Source organism: Salvelinus namaycush, chromosome 3 (assembly GCF_016432855.1).
Source record: "Salvelinus namaycush isolate Seneca chromosome 3, SaNama_1.0, whole genome shotgun sequence".
In the NCBI taxonomy this organism is placed as follows: Eukaryota; Metazoa; Chordata; class Actinopteri; order Salmoniformes; family Salmonidae; genus Salvelinus; species Salvelinus namaycush.
Window position 1 is genome coordinate 12,146,903 of NC_052309.1, and position 20,828 is coordinate 12,167,730.

The 20,828-nt window shown below is 41.6% G+C and overlaps 1 pseudogene; it reads right to left on the reverse strand.

Annotated features, from left to right (window-relative positions):
• Nucleotides 1-489: 489 nt before the first annotated feature.
• Nucleotides 490-19,884, reverse strand: LOC120044795 (annotated as a pseudogene).
• Between the last annotated feature and the right edge of the window lie 944 nt (nt 19,885-20,828).

Below are 20,828 nucleotides of genomic sequence, written 5' to 3' on the forward strand. Positions count from 1 at the left end.
GGAGGTTGGTGGTACCTTAATTGGGGAGAATGGGCTCGTGGTAATGAGTGGAGCGGAATGGTATCAAATACATCAAACACAGTGCCCAGGTGTTTGATGACATTCCATTTGCTCTGTTCCGGCCATTATTAATGAATGCTTTCTTCATTTTTACCCATCTGCCAATAGGTGCCCTTCCTTGCAAGGCATTGGAAAACCTTGCTGGTCTTTGTGGTTGAACCGGTGTTTACAATTCACTGCTCAACTGAGGGACCTTTCAGATAATTGTGTGTGTGGTATAGAAATTAGGTAGTGATTCAAAAAGTACCATTATTGCACACAGAGAAATCCATGCAACTTGTGACTTGTTAATCACATTTTTACTCCTGAACATATTTAGGCTTGCCATAACAAAGTGGTTGAACACTTATTGACTCAAGACATTTCAGCTTTTCATTTTTTTATTAATTTGTAAAAATGTCTAAAAACATAATTCCACATTATGGGGTATTGTGTGTAGGGCAGTGACACAATGTTCAGGCTGTAACAAAACAAAATGTGGAAAATGTAATGTAATACATAAAATAGTTAACTGTTTTATCTTCCTTACCATCGAAACACATTCAAATGAAGGGCTTGTCTAACCCTCTGTCCCAAGCCCAAACCCGGCATAGCTGGTCATCCTCTAGGACTCCAGCAAAGCCTAGCTACAGAGGGGGACTCACAGACACCATCTGATCCACTACCTGCTCTGTCGTTGTGAGATAAAAACTATAATCCCCAACAGGACTGTGAAAATATATTGATGTATCCGATTTGTCTATGGAGTACAGTACATGTACACATCTATTTTGTCCTCTGTATAATCCTCATTACTATGCTGTGTACCATCGAGACAGCAGGGAACATCTTAAAATGTGGTAACTCATGCTGAACCAATGAACATCAAATTGTATTAGGGTAATAACGTAAAGTGAAAACAATCTGGAGTAATACAATGATAACAATCATGTCTATTTTAAAAAAGGTAGTTACATCAGGTTTTGGTCAATCACGATTTCATTGAACATCATATTCTAGACCATTACAAAAGCATTAGAGCACATAATATATCATATAAAATGTGGCCAACTTCTCTTGCATCAAGAGTGAAACTATAGTCCACAATGCTGTATAGAGATGTATACATAGATCGGTGTGAAAAACGACATAAATAAAAGAAAAATGAAAGAGGGTTGGTTGGGAGAGGCACACTTCAAAGCAGTGCACTCTTGGTGTATGACAGCAAACACAGGCTCTGATTGAAAAGTGTCTGCATGGATGTCCACATCTCCTCCAGTTTCTCAGATACTCTAGATGCCTCCTCCATGAGCTCTGGTTCCTGGGTGATCAGTCTGAGACGCAGCTAGAGAGAGAGCGAGAGCGAGAGAGAAACTATACGGAGTTGGTGAAGGAAACTCAGAAGTAAGACAAACCATACAGGAAATACACACATTATGAACCTTTGAAACAAAGTGTGTCTGTGGTGCTGTGAAGTCAAAAACACATTGTTCATGTTCTGTAAAGATACAATTTGAATTCAGGTACTCAACAAAACTGAGCTTAGTTTAAGAGTGAAACAACAGAACTACATATCAAGTCAAACATGTTTTCTTAATAAAACATTTACTTTTTATTTGACTTCTAGAAATGTGGTCATTGGTTTTGATTGAATTGTGTATCACAATTTTTTTATTTAATTTATTTAATTTATTTCCAATGTTCTGACTCCATCTGCTGGTTGCAGATGTAAGTGGGTGACAGTCAATGCAACAAAAAATAGATTTCCCTCTTCCTCTAGTGACATCGTTGATATCATTTAACATTAAGCTGCTATTATTCCTGTGTAGTGACGCTATAATTACTGGAGTAATAACATCATTGAACTCATGTGTAACAATAAAAGCTCAACATGTCAATTAAATCAATAATAACAGTGTTATAACACAGATAACAGCAGCTTATTAACATAGCTACAGTGTTGGTGACTAGAATATTGATATGGTTACCTTCAGGAAGAGTGCCAGGTAGGCCTGTGCCAGATCAAAGTCCCTCTTGGAGTTCAGCATGCTGGCCACCATCTTCAGAAAGTTGGAGACATCCGACTTCATCAGGGTCCAGACCTCGGAGCTCAGCATCAATACCAGACGGACCCATCTCTTTCAGCATCCCCACAGGGCCATCATCTGGAAGAAACAATGAGGATGGATTATGACTCGTTGTATTTGTATTGACCTGAGGTATCAGCAGAGTAAAAGTGTGCCAAAACATCCTCTAGTTACTACACATGCTAATAACTTGACATCGGATTTAGCAGTAGGTTCAAGTATTGAGATTCTAAAAGACATTCTTCAGTTTTTATGGCCTTAGAAGTGATTTGGGGTGAGAGGAATTTCTATGCTTGCAAGAGGTGCTGTGAATAATGTATCGCAAAGTGATATTCAGACTTGCAAGACGTTTGATTGATTTTGTCATCACAAAATAAATAAATACATATATAGACACTGAATAATGATTTTCTAAAACGTGACCAGGATTGCACAATAAAGTCGGGGACTTATTTCCATTGTGGCCCCAATTTTTTTTTTTTTTTACATAAATACATATACAACTACTGTGAGTAATTGCTAGCTAAGTGAGATTCAAACATACATTTGTTGCAGAGTGTGGCAGATTCTAGCTGTTGGTAGAAAGCGGACTTCTGTGCCAGGACTCCAAAATTCACAATCTTTGACTGTGGAAAAAGTAAACAAAATACACATTATTGAACCCAAATAACATACAGTACTCAGATTTGCTACAAACATAATATCTTGTCTCAATTTTCTAACATCTGTGACATTGGCTCACAGGCAAACAGGCAAGGGAATAAAACAAATATCGCTAGAACCTATTTCTTGAATTCTAAATATCAGACATTTGAAAGCTCTAATTTTGACCGTCATAATAGCTCTGATGTCAGTAACTTTACAAGCACTAATTATGGTCAATTTAGACTGAGAATAGTATCTAGTTATGGTAAGGGGTGAAATAAGTACAGCCACTTATAATTGTAATGGTTTAGCAGATTATAAAAAAAGAAGACCAGTCTCAACATGGCTAAAAGAAAAGGAATAACATATACTGTTTACAGGAATCTCACTCTACATCCTTAGATGAAGTTGTGTGGAAAAAGGAATGGGGTGGTGAAATAATATTCTGTCATGGACAAAGGAACTCAAAGGGTGTGATGATATTAATTAACAAAAATGTCAATCTGAATGTGCAAATAGTCAGGAATGATTCGCAAGGAAGGTGGATCCTTTTGAATATGAAAGCGGACGAAAAAGAGATTTGGCTCATTAGTCCATATGGTCCAAATCAGGCTGATCCACACTTCTTCGAAAACATTTATACCAATTTATTGAACTTACAGGCAACACATGATCTAATCACTATGGTAGGAGACTACAACACAGTGTTAAGTACCTCAATGGGCCATAAAGGTAATCACTCTACAAACTATCATCACCATGCCCTTAAGGAAATCACAAATATTATGGACACATTAGAAATAGTGGATATTTCGAGACCAAAATACCCCAACCTAGTGAGATATACATGGAGACTTAATCAAGCTAGTCGTCTTGACTACTTTCTTGTCTCCTTCTCTCTTGCATCAAAGGTTAAAAAAGTTTTAATAGGAGACAGAATGCGATCGGATCATCATCTAATTGGCTTTCACATAACTCTTTTATAGATTTTCCACGTGGACGGGGATATTGGAAATTTAATCAAAGTTTACTGGAGGACAACTTATTTTTAACTAAGACAAAATAATTTATAACTGAATTTTTCCAGTATAATATAGGTTCAGCAAATCCCCTTACTGTTTGGGATACCTTTAAATGTACCTTCAGTGGTCATTCAATTCAATATTCATCAATAATTAAAAAGCAGTTTCTGGCTAAAGAGAAGACTAACAAGGGAAATCCATGAACTAATAGTACAGGTAGATAGCAATAAAATCGATACTACAGAGATACAAAATAAGTTAGAGGAAAAACAAAAAGAACTTGAGGAACTTATTCAAGAACAATCTAATGTAATCTATTACAAAAAATAAAGCAAACTGGATGGAATATGGAGAAAAATGCACAAAAATTCATCCTGAATCTCCAATATAGGAACGCTAACAAAAATAATTTGCAGAAACTCGTTACTGAAGACGGAGTCATCTATGATTCTCCAAATTATATTTTAAAAGAGGAAGCTAATTAATTTAGGCAGATGTTCTCTTTTCCGTCTCATTCATTCCCACTGAATGAAGATTATGATAAGGAATTCTTTCCAAATAATATAAAAAAATTGAAAATTAACAAATGTACAGAAAGATCAGTGCGAAGGCTAAATTACAGAGGAAGAACTTTTTAAGGCTATTAAATCCTTTCAGTCTGGAAAAACCCCAAGGTTTGATGGCATACCAGTAGAGGTACAGTGGGGAGAACAAGTATTTGATACACTGCCGATTTTGCAGGTTTTCCTACTTACAAAGCATGTAGAGGTCTGTAATTTTTATCATAGGTACACTTCAACTGTGAGAGACGGAATCTAAAACAAAAATCCAGAAAATCAAATTGTATGATTTTTAAGTAATTAATTAGCATTTTATTGCATGACATAAGTATTTGATCACCTACCAACCAGTAAGAATTCCAGCTCTCACAATCCTGTTAGTTTTTCTTTTAGAAGCCCTCCTGTTCTCCACTCATTACCTGTATTAACTGCACCTTTTTGAACTCGTTACCTGTATAAAAGACACCTGTCCACACACTCAATCAAACAGACTCCAACCTCTCCACAATGGCCAAGACCAGAGAGCTGTGTAAGGACATCAGGGATAAAATTGTAGACCTGCACAAGGCTGGGATGGGCTACAGGACAATAGGCAAGCAGCTTGGTGAGAAGGCAACAACTGTTGGCGCAATTATTAGAAAATGGAAGAAGTTCAAGATCACGGTCAATCACCCTCGGTCTGGGGCTCCATGCAAGATCTCACCTCGTGGGGCATAAATGATCATGAGGAAGGTGAGGGATCAGCCCAGAACTACACGGCAGGACCTGGTCAATGACCTGAAGAGAGCTGGGACCACAGTCTCAAAGAAAACCATTAGTAACACACTACGCCGCCATGGATTAAAATCCTGCAGTGCACGCAAGGTCCCCCTGCTCAAGCCAGCGCATGACCAGGCCCGTCTGAAGTTTGCCAATGACCATCTGGATGATCCAGAGGAGGAATGGGAGAAGGTCATGTGGTCTGATGAGACAAAAATAGAGCTTTTTGGTCTAAACTCCACTCGCCGTGTTTGGAGGAAGAAGAAGGATGAGTACAACCCCAAGAACACCATCCCAACCGTGAAGCATGGAGGTGGAAACATCATTCTTTGGGGATGCTTTTCTGCAAAGGGGACAGGACGACTGCACCGTATTGAGGGGAGGATGGATGGGGCCATGTATCGCGAGATCTTGACCAACAACCTCCTTCCCTCAGTAAGAGCATTGAAGATGGGTCGTGGCTGGGTCTTCCAGCATGACAACGACCCGAAACACACAGCCAGGGCAACTAAGGAGTGGCTCCGTAAGAAGCATCTCAAGGTCCTGGAGTGGCCTAGCCAGTCTCCAGACCTGAACCCGATAGAAAATCTTTGGAGGGAGCTGAAAGTCCGTATTGCCCAGCGACAGCCCCGAAACCTGAAGGATCTGGAGAAGGTCTGTATGGAGGAGTGGGCCAAAATCCCTGCTGCAGTGTGTGCAAACCTGGTCAAGAACTACAGGAAACGTATGATCTCTGTAATTGCAAACAAAGGTTTCTGTACCAAATATTAAGTTCTGCTTTTCGGATGTATCAAATACTTATGTCATGCAATAAAATGCAAATTAATTACTTAAAAATCATACAATTTGATTTTCTGGATTTTTGTTTTAGATTCCGTCTCTCACAGTTGAAGTGTACCTATGATAAAAATTACAGACCTCTACATGCTTCGTAAGTAGGAAAACCTGCAAAATCGGCAGTGTATCAAATACTTGTTCTCCTCACTGTATATGCCCTGATTAACTCCTTAGTCATATCTCAAGTTTACTCACTTACCTATGGCGCTGCCTACTCCTGATGATTCGTTTTTCAAATCATATGAGCAAAAAATATCTCGCTTTATCCGGCACGCTAAACCAGACAAAATAAAACGTCCCTATCTATATAATGAATATGAATTGGGTGGGTTGAAATTATTAAATATAAAAGTACTAAACCTCTCTAAAAGCTTCACTCATTCAAAAGTTTTATTTGAACCCTAAATGGTTCTCAAGTAGATTACTAAGAAAAGCTCATCCATTGTTTAAAAATGGCCTTCTTGCCTTTGTGCAGATTGCCATGTCTCATTTTCGATTAATTGAAAATGATACTTTGAAAAAAGTATCTCTCTTTTTCAAACAAGCATTGCAGAGCTGGCTACAATTTCAATTTCATCCCCCTGAAAAGATAGAACAAATATTATGGCTGAACTCAAATGTGCTGGTTGATAAAATACCTGTATTTATGGGAAAGATGTTTGAAACGGGTATTTTGTTCTTAAATTATATTGTAAATTGGCATGGTAAAGTTGTGTCCTTCATGGAGTTATCAGAATTGTACGGAAAGGCCTGCTCAATCCAAGAGTACAACCAATTGATTACAGCATTGCCCCAAAAATGGAGGAGGCAGGTGGCAGCTGGAGGAGGTAGGGAACTGGTCTGTCTGACCAATATAAAGGATCAAAACTGGTGGAGGAATAAAAATAGCATAAATAGGAAAGTATACCAGTTTCATTTGAGGACCAGGATGTTGACAGCTGTGCCATACAGATTGCAAAATAGTTGGTTAGAGATTTTTGATGTACTGATTCCATGGTATGAGTTGACATATAAAACAACGCAAGATTCAAGACTTCGTGCTTTTCAGCTAAAATTATTATATAGAATTCTTGCCACCAACAAAATGTTGAAATGTTGAATATTTGGGGCATAAAATCATCGAAGCTCTGCAGATTTTGTTGTGAGGATACAGAATCAATAGACCATTTATTTTGGTATTGCCCTCAGGTAGCCTGTTTCTGGTCTCAGGTTCAGGAATGGCTGAAAATGCATAGCATTGATCTAAAATTGACCCTAGAAATAGTACTGTTAGGAGATCTGGAGAGATCGGGTCAGTCAATTACTAATAGTCTTAGTAAAAGTATTTATCTTCAACTCGCAATCTGTGGATTCTATTGAATTAGACAGATTGAAATTGTACGTTAAACATCACAGCATAGTTGAAAGATATGTGTTGCGTAGAAACCCGAAGTGGGTGGCCAGCAGAGATAGATGGGATGGGCTGAGGTAAGCTGAGGGTTGGTATGTGGAATTGGAGACAAGTGAGAGTGGAGTTGCTGTGTGAGAGATAGAATGATGGTCAAAGATAGGTTAACAAAAAAAAAGTTTTTAAAAAACAATAAAAAGTACATTTGAATGTCACTAAGTGGCAGTGTTTTTACAACTAATGCCGGTTTGCCTGAGGCTGATGCCGTGCAGGTGTTTGTACACGCATATACACACACTCTCATTCAAATAAACACATACAAGAACACACAAATACATGTAATAGTGCCAGACATGCACACAAACATACAGTTGGCATCGCTGTTATGATTTCAGTTGTCCTTGATGTCCTTTGTTTTAAATGTATTATTATTTTTCAAAAACATGTTTGCATTGTTGTTTGCTGTTTTCTTCTGTCTTTTCCTTTTATCTCTTTAGTTCATTCTCTTGGTTGTTGGTGCATTGGGGGGGTTCTTGGGGGTGGGTATGGAATTAATTGTATTTTAAATTTTTCTTCCTGGGGGGGACTGTGGGAGGGGTCTCGAATGGTTCAGGGACAGCTATTGGGGAACTGTGTGTGTGAGGGTGGGGGGCTCGGGGGGCTTCTTGGAGGGTTCGGGTTCACGTTTTTTGGCCTGGTGGTAGATCGGTCAACATGCCCTTGAGCAAGGCATTGACCCTGGATGCTTCTGTGTGTCGCTCTGAATGGGAATCTGTTGGATGACTGGTATGATGTAGTTGTTGAGCGGCTTCACTGCAAGTATATTGTATGTTTCGAATATTCAATGATTTTTTTTTAAAACATACAGTAATATGAAGAGCAAACAATCTTTCTTAACTTATACAGTGTTATAATATTTTATTTCCATACACAGTATTGTGATTTTAGGGTCTTTTCATAGAGTTCTGTTAATTATCAGTAGCCAACTTCTCTCACCTGTTCTTGCTGTTTGGAGCCTTCAGAAGGGGCAAACTGTGGTATCAATCCTGGAATGGTGTGCATGAAGAAGGGGGCAGCCTTCAGAACCTTGGGGGGCTCCTTGGGTTTGTTCCTTTTCTATATAAGAACAGGGAAAACAACAATCTAATTTTAGTCCAAAAAAAGAAAGAAAAGATGAGTAGAGTGGTTATGAAGAGATGACAACGGCATTACAGAACAATTGCTACACGTGTCGTCTGTCATTGTGCATGTGTAAGGAGACGATGCCTTGGATTTAGCTCAGAAAGCTAAGACAGCCGTGAATCGCACAGACAAACAGGACTTAATACCCAGTCAGTGACACGTTTTTCTCCACAGACAAACAGGACTTAATACCCAGTCAGTGACACGTTTTTCTCCACAGACAAACAGGACTTAATACCCAGTCAGTGACACGTTTTTCTCCACAGACAAACAGGACTTAATACCCAGTCAGTGACACGTTTTTCTCCACAGACAAACAGGACTTAATACCCAGTCAGTGACACGTTTTTCTCCACAGACAAACAGGACTTAATACCCAGTCAGTGACACGTTTTTCTCCACAGACAAACAGGACTTAATACCCAGTCAGTGACACGTTTTTCTCCACAGACAAACAGGACTTAATACCCAGTCAGTGACACGTTTTTCTCCACAGACAAACAGGACTTAATACCCAGTCAGTGACACGTTTTTCTCCACAGACAAACAGGACTTAATACCCAGTCAGTGACACGTTTTTCTCCACAGACAAACAGGACTTAATACCCAGTCAGTCACACGTTTTTCTCCACAGACAAACAGGACTTAATACCCAGTCAGTGACACGTTTTTCTCCACAGACAAACAGGACTTAATACCCAGTCAGTGACACGTTTTTCTCCACAGACAAACAGGACTTAATACCCAGTCAGTGACACGTTTTTCTCCACAGACAAACAGGACTTAATACCCAGTCAGTGACACGTTTTTCTCCACAGACAAACAGGACTTAATACCCAGTCAGTGACACGTTTTTCTCCACAGACAAACAGGACTTAATACCCAGTCAGTGACACGTTTTTCTCCACAGACAAACAGGACTTAATACCCAGTCAGTGACACGTTTTTCTCCACAGACAAACAGGACTTAATACCCAGTCAGTGACACGTTTTTCTCCACAGACAAACAGGACTTAATACCCAGTCAGTCACACGTTTTTCTCCACAGACAAACAGGACTTAATACCCAGTCAGTCACACGTTTTTCTCCACAGACAAACAGGACTTAATACCCAGTCAGTCACACGTTTTTCTCCACAGACAAACAGGACTTAATACCCAGTCAGTCACACGTTTTTCTCCACAGACAAACAGGACTTAATACCCAGTCAGTCACACGTTTTTCTCCACAGACAAACAGGACTTAATACCCAGTCAGTCACACGTTTTTCTCCACAGACAAACAGGACTTAATACCCAGTCAGTCACACGTTTTTCTCCACAGACAAACAGGACTTAATACCCAGTCAGTCACACGTTTTTCTCCACAGACAACCACCAGTGGCATGCTCATCTTGATGATGTCGAGGTGGAGCAGGTTCTTCCAGAGAGAGTCGGGCAGCAGAGAGAGAGTGACCAGCTGCTGGTCCAGTTGCTCTGTATCACCTCAGAGTTGAGATCATCATCTTCCTCTCCCTCTTCATCTGCAGAAAAACAAAACGCAACCTAACAATACAACCTGATACCATCAAATGCCATGAAATATTGTTCAAGTTCTTGAGAGGTCATTTCAAAAATTGTGTTTGAATGTACTTTGGCACACTGATTATGGCACAGTATTGTTTTCCTCCATAAATATTGTGGTGGAACATTCTATTCAAGTGAGAGAGACTTGGTCATTTCTTCAAACAATCATCTTTATTCAATATCGATTCAACTGTCTTGACTGTTGGGCCGAGAGCCTACCCTTTTACAGACCATACTGTTCCTTATATACCTGATACCAAGATTGCTCAGTCATAGCTGGTTCAACCCCCCGACCCATATAGATTGGGGGCACCATAAGCCACTTTGGGTTCATCGTCTGGTCATCTGCCTCTGCTGTTGTCTCCCAGATGACAGGATAATTAGGAATACTGTGGCCTTTGTTCTGTTCCTCCATGCTATCTCGGTGACACCCACCACATCTGATCTATGGAACGCCAGCTGTAGTTTTTTTTTATCACCAAGCCATCGCTTAATCAGTTGCCAACCCAAGCTCCATAAAGACTTCTCTCAGTTAGCTCAGAAAGAAGAGAGTCCTAAGAACCTTACTCTATTAAATAAAACAACCATTTGGTGCGTAAATATAACATCCTCTTGTAATACTGCTACCACAATATCTAGTCAAAAGGACCGTTACAAGTACCTATAAAATCAAGGACACACTTCCTCCATATTGAATATCTTTCATTATCAATGCTTGAATAATTGGCTGATACCACTGTTACATGTGCCAGTCCAGATGGTGTGGGGGCTTTCTGGCCCCTGTGCTGGGTACAGAGTAAGTGCTCCATGGGCTCACAGTGGCTGTTCAGTAGTTACCTTGGTTGGGACAGGTTCCTGGCAGCATGATCACAATGGGCTCGTAGTCTGAAGGCAGAGGGCGCAGTGATACCATACTGCACAGCGTGTTGTTGGACCTGGAAACACACAACATAGAATACTCCAGAATAATAGTAAATATTACTAACCTACTTGATTTTCATAACACTGAATTGTACTACTGAATACTACCAATAACTTCTCATACTGCTACAGCATGTACTCCAACACATATCTTTTGAGATATCAAATTGACAATATTAACACTAATTTGCTGAGTCACATTTGTTCAAAAGACTTTGCTAATCAAGATGTTTCCTTTATCAGCTAATTCTTGTTTGCAGTTTAAATAAGTCGAGATGTGATAAGATGAGTGCCTATATGAGTGTGAACATTAAATCTGCCGGTTCCCTAATAATGACATAACCTGAGAATGATTTTGACTCCCACACCCCATCTTTCCTTGATGTGGCGGTGACTCTTACCATAAGTATATCCTCAAGCTGTCGACATGGGAGGAGGCCAGAAAGTCCCCAGTTGGTGACATGGTGAGACTGACTGCAGCCGAGTCTACCAAGAAGCAGTCCACCAGGCTAAGAAAAAGAAGAGAAATCAAGTCAATGACTGAAGGCTGAGAGGGAGTTTCCACTGGAAAGCACTTGAAAGCGATTACATTAATTGATACACTCAATTTATGATAAAGTGAAACAAAGATGGCCTGAGAAATCTTTGGACAAAGGTCATCTCCTCGATCTCAGTTTGTGGGGAGAGGAAATGACAAAGCAGGGCTGGTGACATCACTTTACATCAGTAAAGTGTAAGGGCCCGGTCCAGAAACAAACCCTATTCCCTACCCTCAACCCCCTACCCTTAACCCTCTACCCTCAACCCGCTACCCTCAACCCCCTACCCCCAGTTAGGGACATGCTAAACTACTCCAGAAGTGACAGGGATGGTCTTACCAGCCGGAGGGGAGATCCCATGTCCTGATGGTACAGTCCATGGCTGCTGTTATCAACCAGCACCCGTCTGGGCTGAAAGTCTGAGGAGTATCATCAGACAAGAATAACAAATATTTGAGGGAAAGAGTGAGTGCGAGATCAAATCGAGAGAGATGTGCTAAACAGAGAAAGGGAGAGGGAAAGAGATGGAGATAAGGACTCACCATGTCATTGACCTGTCCTCGATGGCCAGGGTGCTTGCGAACAATCCTCTTGGTCTCCACGTCCAGAACATTCAGCGTGAAGTCATCCAGAGCGATGGCCAGCATACTACTATACCAGGGCAAGGAAAGACTGCAATCAGACACTAGTCTACTGCTATGTGATAACCAAGTGAAACAAATCAGTGTATAAAGTTAAAGGAATAGTGCTGTCAATTAATCCCTTTATCTCCTTCCCCAGCAACAGATTAATACAATTTTTCTGTCTCTGAGTCCATTATGAAGGAAGTTCGATGTAGTTTCGTGAGCCAACGCTAACCAGAAGTCATGCGCTAACACTAGTTAGCAAAGGCTTGCAAAACTACCGCTAGCTTCCTTCATACTGGACACACAGACATAAATCAAATAAAAATGTTCACATGCGCCATGCCAAATCTTTTCAGTCTCCTGAGGGGGAAAAGGTTTTGTCGTGCCCTCTTCACGACTGTCTTGGTATGTTTGGACCATGATAGTTCGTTGGTGATGTGGACACCAAGGAACTTGAAACTCTCGACCCGCTCCACTACAGCCACGTAGATGTTAATGGGGGCCTGTTCGGCCCTCCTTTTCCTGTAGTCCACAATCAGCTCCTTTGTCTTGCTCACATTGAGGGAGAGGTTGTTGTCCTGGCACCACACTGACAGTTCTCTGACCTCCTCCCTATAGGCCGTCTCATCGTTGTCAGTGATCAGGCCTACCACTGTTGTGTCGTCAGCAAACTTAATGATTGTGTTGGAGTCGTGTTTGGCCACGCAGTCGTGGGTGAACAGGGAATACAGGAGGGGACTAAGTACACACCCCTGAGGGGCCCCAGTGTTAAGGATCAGCGTGGCAGACGTGTTGTTGCCTTCTCTTACCACCTGGGGGCAGCCCGTCAGAAGGTCCAGGATCCAGTTGCAGAGGGAGGTGTTTAGTCCCAGAGTCCTTAGTGTCCTCGAAGCTCATCACTAAGCTATGGTGTTGAACGCTGAGCTGTATTCTCACAAAGGTGTTCCTTTTGTCCTGGTGAGAAAGGGCAGTGTGGAGTGCGATTGAGATGGCGTCATCTGTGAATCTGTTGGGGTGGTATGCGAATTGGAGTGGGTCTAGGGTGTCCGGGAGGATGCTGTTGATGTGAGCCATGACCAGCATTTCAAAGCACTTCATGGCTACCGACGTGAGTGCCACGGGGCGGTAATCATTTAGGTAGGTTACCAGGTTAAAGAAGGTCTCCATGGGTTCATCTGACTCTGGGAAATTAGAAAATGGGCTTGACTGCCAAATCCTACACTATCCCTTGAAGTTGGAAGCAATGCAGTCAAATAAGTGCTATTTTTCTCCTGTGGTGTTATCTGACCATTACCTGTCCCGGTGCAGGTGTGTGGAGGCGGGCGAGGTGCCAAGGTCAATGGAGTGGACCAGCTTCCTAGATTTGAACTTCCAGATCTTGACCAGTTTGTCAGCTCCGGCACTGATGATCAGCTGATTAAGTCCATCCACGGAAACGCCGCGCACCGGCCCCTTGTGAGCTACAGAGTCAGAGATAGGACAAATTAAGCTGAATCTATATCAGAAATCATGAGCTAAATATACACAAGCAATTGTCTTTACGGGGGTACTTACCCTTGTCCTCTCCATATTGACCTCTATGCATGCCGGACTGCATGTTGTAAACGTCAATGTGTCCAGATGAGAGTCCTACCACTACAAAGTTACCATATGATGTGATACCTACTGCCTGAGGGGAGAAAACACAGCTTTTAACAACATAACTAGCATGTATATTATGTTTGTTTCTGTGTAATAAACGTTCTTTACCAAATGATTTGGGTTAATTTTACACCAAAACAAACTGTACATGACCAGTAATGTATTTAGCTACCGTAGCGTGGACGTTGAGAGCACGGTTCTTATTGAAGCGTTGGGGTTCCAGCCTGTGTGCTCCCATGCTGCCCTTCTGATAGTTCCAGGTGGTCGTCATGAGGTACCTTCTGTGACATGCTACTATACTGTCCCAATCACTCTGACGGGCACTCTCTACATCACACATAGAATCAGAGAAAATGTCAACGTTTTCAAAGAATTAACCACATTCAATGATAAAAGGTTCCACATAAATACAGACTAGTTGAGTATTTTTATCTCATGAAGGTAATCGCAGTTTTGAAATATTCAAGTTGCTAAACTTTTTTGTTGTTGTTGCTTAACATACCTGAGGCGAAAATGGTGATGGCGGGAAGCTTCAGTTCGTCATACCTCAAGCTTTTCTTTTTGGATTTCTTCTTGTTGATGGAACCTAGTTACCAATTGGTTTATTTTCATGAAGAATACAGGAAACAAGGATTTATGCATGTAAACAAACAGTATTGAAATTAACATCTCGTTGTCCATAACAGCCATCTTTCCGCAAAAGAGAAAATAAATCGTACCATGTCCTAAACTCCTGTTGAATCTCTCATGAACAGTGGAGAACGACTGCAGAGTACCATCTTGACCTTAGAAAAAGAAAGAGTACAGCGGATTAGGGAGAAATCTAATAATTTTACTAGAAACTCATAGATGCCTTATACAACGGCCTGATACATTTACATTTTAGTCATTTAGCAGACGCTCTTATCCAGAGCGACTTACAGTAAGTAGCGAGTGCACATATTTTCATACTTTTTTCTGTACTGGTCCCCAGTGGAAATCAAACCCACAACCCTGACGTTGCAAGCACCATGCTCTACCAACATGAGACAGCAAGTCACACATACCAGCACTGAGAATGTGATGTCCGTTCAGGCCGTGGTGCTGGGCGCTGTGTCCCAGACAACTCCTGAGTAGACGGCCTCCTCCGCCCTCCGTGTCAAAGATCCACACCTGCGGAATAGGACTTTGATCATTCAAAACTCAACGGTCAAATATATTAATTCTTCATAACCCTATGGTATGTTGGTACTGGATTGTGTTAGCAGTGCTGAATTTGCAACTAGTGATGTCCTAATGAAAGCTTTAAGCTATGTAGGTAAAAACTGTGTATTGAGACAAGACTGAAAAAAGGACAATTGTTTACAGCAATTTAACACTGATGCCCTCTAAGTACCACTAACCCAAATGCCGTTATCAGCCCCATTGGTGATGAGAAGAGGCTCGCCATGGAGGAATGTTAGTCCAGCGATAGCTGTGTTGTGGGCATCTCTCATCTGACACACAAGCTTTTTCTCCTCTAGATCCCACAGTCCAATATGTCCGACAGGACTACCAGCCGCCATTACCAGATGGCCATCTATAAAATAATCACATCAGTGTGACAAGGTAAGTAAACATTTTTTAAAGCATATCAAGACCGATTTTTTTAAATAATTTGACGCAAAGCAGTTACACATCACTTACACAAATGAGGCCACACAATCTAGTTATCACATCATTATAACCATAATAAATACACCACTACGTTCAACTGGTAATGTCACCTGTTCTGAAGGACAATGAAGTGACTGGGCCCCAATCTTGCTGGAACTTCATCAGTGACTCATCAAACTTGATGTTGTGGATGATGATCTGACCCGATGATAGGCCAATGCCCACAACGTCCACAGCTGGGGTCTGACGAGAAAGTTTGAGAAAAAGAGTGGTAAAGGGTTTCCACTAGTTACCACAAACACAAAGTAGTAATCGGCTATATCATTAAAAAAGGCATTTAAAAAAACTACATTTGCTTTTTTGTCTTAATTTATGGTTACGGTTAGGTATAAGGTTAGCAGTGTGGTTAGGGTTAAAATCAGATTTTATTCAGGGTATATGACTTTGTGGCTGTGGTAACTAGTTGTGACCGCTAAAGAGAGATGAGCTGGGCATTTCTGATTGAACATAAATATTACACTATGTACAAAACATTATGAACACCTTCCTAATATTGGAGTTGCAGGAATTGTCCGTAGAGCTCCGAGACAAGATTGTGTTGAGGCACAGATCTGCCGAAGGGTACCAAAAACTTTCTGCAGCATTGAAGGTCCCCAACAACACAGTGGCCTCCATCACTCTTAAATGGAAGAAGTTTGGAACCACCAAGACTCCCTAGAGCTGAGCAATTGGGCCTTGGTCAGGGAGGTGACCAAGAACCCGATGGTCACTGACTGAACTCCAGAGTTCCTCTGTGGAGATGGGAGAACCTTCCAGAAGGAAACCATCTCTGCAGCACCACCAATAAGGCCTTTATGGTAGAGTGGCCAGACGGAAGCCACTCCTCAGTAAAATGCCCATAACAGGCCACTTGGAGCTTGTCAAAAGGCACCTAAAGGACTCAAAGACCATGAGAAACAAGATTCTCTGGTAGGATGAAACAAAGATCGAACTCTTTGGCCTGAATGCCGCGCGTCAGGTCGGGAAGAAACCAGGCTCCGCTCATCACCTGGCCAATACCATCCCTACAGCGAAGCATGGTGGTGGCAGCATCATGCTGTGGGGATGTTTTTCAGCGGCAGGGACAGGGAGACTAGTCAGGATCGAGGGAAAGATGAAGGGCGCAAAGTACAGAGAGATCCTTGATGAAAACCTTAGGACCTCAGACTGGGGCAAAGGTTCACCTTCCAACAGGACAACAACCCTAAGCACACAGCCAAGACAATGCAGGAGTGGCTTCGGGACAAGTCTCTGAATGTCCTTGATTGGCCCAGCCAGAGCCCGGACTTGAACCTGATCAAACATCTCGGAAGAGACCTGAAAATAGCTGTGCAGCGACGCTCACCATCCAACCTGACAGAGCTTGAGAGGATCTGCAGAGAAGAATGGGAGAAACTCCCCAGATACAGGTGTGCCAAGCTTAGCACTTTTGGGGTGGCAGGTAGCCTAGTGGTTAGAGCGTTGGGCCAGTAACCAAAAGTTTGCTAGATCGAATCCCCTAGCTGACAAGGTAAACATCTGTTGTTCTGCCCCTGAACAAGGCAGTTAACCCACTGTTCCTAGGCCGTCATTGTAAATAAGAATTTGTTCTTAACTGACTTGCCTAGTTAAATAAAGTTTAAATAAAATAAAGCGTCATACCAAAGAAGACTCGAGGCTGTAATCGCTGCCAAAGGTGCTTCAACAAAGTACTGATTAAAGGGTCTGAATACTTACGTAAATGTGATATTTCCTTTTTTTTACATTTTATACATTTGCAAAAAAAAACATTTCTAAACTGCTTTTACTTTGTCATTATGGGGTATTGTGTGTAGATTGACAAGAAAAAAAAACAATTTAATCCATTTTAGAATAAGGCTGAAACGTAACAAAATGTGGAAAAAGTGAAAGGGTCTGAATGCACTGTATGCCCCCCTTAGATATACAATGGAGATGTATATAAGCCCTACATGCTTAGAAGAAAAGGTTCTGGATTGAACCATAAATATTTTTATTGCACCCCTAAAGATTCTATATATAACCCTTTTGTAGGGTTCTTTGATCAGAACCCCCAGGGGTTCTTCTTCACTGAACCAAAATTGGTTCCATATAGGACCTTAAGGGGTGTCATACACTGCTCAAAAAAATAAAGGGAACACTTAAACAACACAATGTAACTCCAAGTCAATCACACTTCTGTGAAATCAAACTGTCCATTTAGGAAGCAACACTGATTGACAATAAATTTCACATGCTGTTGTGCAAATGGAATAGACAAAAGGTGGAAATTATAGGCAATTAGCAAGACACCCCCAATAAAGGAGTGATTCTGCAGGTGGTGACCACAGACCACTTCTCAGTTCCTATGCTTCCTGGCTGATGTTTTGGTCACTTTTGAATGGTGGCGGTGCTCTCACCCTAGTGGTAGCATGAGACGGAGTCTACAACCCACACAAGTGGATCAGGTAGTGCAGCTCATCCAGGATGGCACATCAATGCGAGCTGTGGCAAGAAGGTTTGCTGTGTCTGTCAGCGTAGTGTCCAGAGCATGGAGGCGCTACCAGGAGACAGGCCAGTACATCAGGAGACGTGGAGGAGGCCGTAGGAGGGCAACAACCCAGCAGCAGGACCGCTACCTCCGCCTTTGTGCAAGGAGTAGCACTGCCAGAGCCCTGCAAAATGACCTCCAGCAGGGCAAAAAGTGACCAGTTTCAAATATCATTTTCAGTAAAATAAACTATTCAATATAATATTTATACACACAAAGGTATGTGGACACCCCCTCAAATTAGTGGATTCGGCTATTTCAGCCACACCCGTTGCTGAAAGGTGTATAACGTCGAGCACACCGCCATGCAATCTCCATAGACAAACATTGGCAGTAGAATGGCCTTACTAAAGAGCTCAGTGACTTTCAACATGGCACCGTCCATATTAATGCCCATGATTTTGTAATGAGATGTTCGACGAGCAGGTGTCCACAAACTTTTGGACATGTAGTGTTTATTCATCATAAGTGAAGGAATGGCTACTTTATCTCTTTGTTCCTAGCAAATGCTGTTACTTTTCTCCCATTTGCAACATAGACCAGTATGCGATCAGCTGCTAGGTATGATATGTCCTCTGGAAGTGCATTACCTTTAGAAAATATCACACATTCCGTAAATCTATTGTCAAATGGTAATAACATTGATAGCTATATATTAGAAATTGTAAAAATGCTGAATTAATAAAAAGGTAGCTTGACTCAGTGACATGACATCATACACAGTGGGGAAACCTTCTGACATACATCAACCGAATCAAATCTTTCTGATGTATGCCCTTCCTTGACACATGTCCACATTGGGAAGAGCAAACAGTGGCAGATTTGTGAGATAGCTATGTATTATGTTGTAGATTTCTGTAGGCAGGAAGTCCTGCTGTGAATGGTAATGTCAAATCACGAAATGTGCGTGCGTCCTACTTACTGACAGCAACGATTCCAAGTTTCTTGACTTGCAATATGACAAATAGTTGACAACATCACTAAACAAAACAATTGAATGGACATCACCAAACAAAACAATGGACGTCACCAAACAAAACAATGGCCAATGTATTGTGCAAAAAGGTGAACTGATAACTTACTCTTTTTAGTCATTTCTATGGTTACTGATAACAAGGCACAATGATGATCACCACTAGGACCACTAAATAACCACTTTGATTTAGAGATTAGAATTAGCAGACTGGTCTCAGACCTGACATAGTAAAAGTAAATCCGGGACACTCAAATGAATATGATATGTTAAGTTTGGTATGGTTACATATAATAAGGCAATATACAAAAAAACTTCTAGCAACCCAAAGGATGCATTTTCAAATCTCATTACATACAACTTTAGCATTATAGCAACTACTTAGTACTTTTTAGCTACTTTGCAACTACTTAGCACGTTAGCAAACCCATCCCCATCCCCTAACCTTAATCCCTAACCCCTTAGTTCCTAACATTAGCTACAACAAATTGTAATTTGTAACATATTGTACTAATTGCAATTCAGATCCTGCTTCTGATGTCTGTTTGAGTGTTTGTTTAATAGCCTACTGATTCCGTGAGCACCAAGCCTCACACAACCACAACATGTCGGATAAACAATTTCACAAATTTGGCTGGTCAGGGTGTGCTTTAGGACCATGCGGACGCCTCCGAGCTATCGGGTAGGCTGTTATCCAACTGAATATTAAAAATAATAATAATTGTCCCCCACTTCTAAAACCAAAGTTGCACCCCTGTTGTAATCTAACAGTACCTGTTTGGCACACATAATATGCATGCATTTCTCCTTACCTTCTTTTTCTGGATCTCCAGTATTTTCCACAACTTGTCAAATTTATTCAAAATTGCCCCTTCACCTCCTGAGCATCCAGTAAACATTATGATATGCTATAGGTCTGGCCCTATTGGTCACGCGCATGCAATGCATACATGTGTCACGTAAAGAGAGCAAGGGTTGAGGGAATATTGTCCCTAAACAAATGAGGGATTTCGGAAACAGAACTTTTCAGACAGAAATGGCTGTAATTATGTCAAATCAATAGTTAAAGTGACTGTGCATATATGACACACAGAGAGTAGCAGCAGCGTAAAAAGAGGAGTTGGGGGAGGCACAGAATGCAAATAGCCCGGGTAGCCATTTGATTACCTGTTCAGGAGTCTTATGGCTTGGGGATAAAAACTGTTGAGAAGCCTTTTTGTCCTAAACTTGGATCTCCGGTACCGCTTGCCATGTGGTAGTAGAGAGAACAGTCTATGACTGGGGTGGCTGGGGTCTTTGACAATTTTTAGTGCCTTCCTCTGACACCGCATGGTGTAGAGGGCCTGGATGGCAGGCAGCTTAGCCCCAGTGATGTACTGGGCCCTACGCACTACCCTCTGTAGTGCCTTGCAGTCGGAGGACGAGCAATTGCCGTACCAGGCAGGGATGCAACCAATCAGGATGCTCTCGATGTTGCAGCTGTAGAACCGTTTGAGGATCTCAAGACCCATGCCAAATATTTTTAGTTTCCTGAGTGGGAATAGGCTTTGTCGTGCCCTCTTCACAACTGTCTTGGTGTGTTTGGACCATTCTAGTTTGTTGTTGATGTGGACACCAAGTAACTTGAAGCTCTCAACCTGCTCTACTACAGCCCCGTCGATGAGAATGGGGGCGTGCTCGGTCCTCCTTTTCCTGTAGTCCACAATCATCTGCTTAATCTTGGTTACGTTGAGGGATAGGTTGTTGTTCTGGCACCACCCGGCCAGCTCTCTGACCTCCTCCCTATAGGCTGTCTCGTCGTTGTCTGTGATCAGGCCTACCACTGTTGTGTCGTCTGCAAACT